Source organism: Vigna unguiculata, unplaced genomic scaffold (genome assembly GCF_037176805.1).
Source record: "Vigna unguiculata cultivar grain cowpea cultivar isolate G323 ecotype 2 unplaced genomic scaffold, ASM3717680v1 ptg000051l_ERROPOS819693+, whole genome shotgun sequence".
Lineage (NCBI taxonomy): Eukaryota > Viridiplantae > Streptophyta > Magnoliopsida > Fabales > Fabaceae > Vigna > Vigna unguiculata.
In genome coordinates, this window is record NW_028196699.1 from 197,501 (window position 1) to 200,000 (window position 2,500).

Below are 2,500 nucleotides of genomic sequence, written 5' to 3' on the forward strand. Positions count from 1 at the left end.
TTTTTCCCGATTTTACACATACCCGGTAAGTAAAAAAAATAAAAAAAATAGTTCCCCTTGGAGAAAAATTATGAAATTTGGTGAGCAAGGAGATACCATTATTCTACGAATTACTGCAAAAAATCGCATCAAAATTCGAAGTGTAGCCCGAGATATGGACTTATGTCTGCTCAAAAAAAGTGTATCTACTTGTACAATTTTGCCTTTTGCATATTAACCTCTTATAGGGGGGGAGTGCTCCTTGAGCCGGCCAGCTCCACACTGGCAGGTTTTAAAGGGAGCTTGATGAGGCCTCCCCCCTCACGTGGTGCGTGCGTTAGCATGTTTATCATGGCACAACTAGCCTCTTCATAGTTGTTGAGCTTTATTAATACCAACACACGGTCGTCACTGATCGTTGGTTAGCTCGGCAGCTAGTCCCTCGGATATTGTGGAAAGTTATTTTCATGCCTAGCGATGCTTGACCATGCGTCACTTGATGTTTCCATTTGCTTGCTTGCCCATGGTAGGTGGGGGGTGGACCGTCTTGTGGTGTGGTGTCTTGCGAACGTGAGGGTGTGTGAGTTGTAATCGAGATGCACTTGCTGGCTGGCTCCATGCCTTGCGTATCGAACGGTCAAGCATGCATCTCTTCCATTTTCACCCGTTGCCTTGGGTGATATTGGTTGATCAGTCCCTGTGTTGCCTACCCACTAGACGGTACTTCTGTGGTTGCTTCGAATTCTATCTTTCCATCACGAAGAGGTGTTGGAGGATCCTAATGTCACGCACGTGTTCCATCTAGTGAAACATCTCAGTGATGCACGTGTTGTGGCTAGTTCTTTTGGATGCGGTGCATTATATGAACTCGGGTTTACTTTAGCGACCCAGTTAACATAATTCGGTTGTGTCCCTTGATTGAGACGTTGTCCTTGAACTTGTTGTGAGCAATATCGTTCTTCCACAACCCGTCGTCTTGAGTGCGATGGAAGGCAAATAAGATGTGCTTTGGCATGTCATGCACGTACTCGATTGCGGGAAGTGTGAGAAAGTGTTGTTGACAACCCGTGGGAAATGGAATGTGGCAAATCGTGATGAGCTCTTCGTGGATCTGCGAAGAAGACGACCTTTGGGCCTGTTGGAAACGAGGGAGGCGATGTTGAACTGCGAAGAAGATGGACTTTTGGGTTGTTTGAATCAATGGGAGGCCACGCGAGAACTCCGAATACTATGGACTCTTGGGTTGTTGGAAGCAACGGGAGGCCCCGCTAGAACTCCGAATACTACGGACTCTTGGGTTGTTGGAAGCAAGGGGAGGCCCCGCTAGAACTCCGAATACTATGGACTCTTGGGTTGTTGGAAGCAAGGGGAGGTCCCGCTAGAACTCCGAATACTACGGACTCTTGGGTTGTTGGAAGCAAGGGGAGGCCCCGCTAGAACTCCGAATACTATGGACTCTTGGGTTGTTGGAAGCAAGGGGAGGCCCCGCTAGAACTCCGAATACTATGGACTCTTGGGTTGTTGGCAACGACAACTTGGGGGGATGACACTGGAAAAGAGTGAACTAGGCCAAACTGCGAACAAGGCAACTTGGGGGGATGACACTGGAAAAGAGTGAACTAGGCCAAACTGCGAACAAGGCAACTTGGGGGGATGATGCTGGAAAAGAGTGAACTAGACCGAACTGCGAACAAGGCAACTTGGGGGGATGACGCTGGAAAAGAGTGAACTAGGCCGAACTGCGAACAAGACAACTTGGGGGGATGATGCTGGAAAAGAGTGAACTAGGCCGAACTGCGCCCAAGGCAACTTGGGGGGATGACGCTGGAAAAGAGTGAACTTGGCCAAACTACGAGGAGGGCAACTTAGAGGAAAGTTGGAAACGAGGGAGACTTAGCCGAACTGCGAAGAAGGCAGGTTTTTGGGAAGTTGGAATCGACTGAAGCGAATACTGAACTCCAAATACGACCGACCTTTTGGTTGTTGGCTTCCTGGGAAGCGATGTGAAACTCCAAATACGACCGACTCTTGGGTTGTTGGAAACAATGGGAGGCCACGCGAGAACTCCGAATACTATGGACTCTTGGGTTGTTGGAAGCAAGGGGAGGCCCCGCTAGAACTCCGAATACTATGGACTCTTGGGTTGTTGGCAACGACAACTTGGGGGGATGACACTGGAAAAGAGTGAACTAGGCCAAACTGCGAACAAGGCAACTTGGGGGGATGACACTGGAAAAGAGTGAACTAGGCCAAACTGCGAACAAGGCAACTTGGGGGGATGATGCTGGAAAAGAGTGAACTAGACCGAACTGCGAACAAGGCAACTTGGGGGGATGACGCTGGAAAAGAGTGAACTAGGCCGAACTGCGAACAAGACAACTTGGGGGGATGATGCTGGAAAAGAGTGAACTAGGCCGAACTGCGCCCAAGGCAACTTGGGGGGATGACGCTGGAAAAGAGTGAACTTGGCCAAACTGCGAGGAGGGCAACTTAGAGGAAAGTTGGAAACGAGGGAGACTTA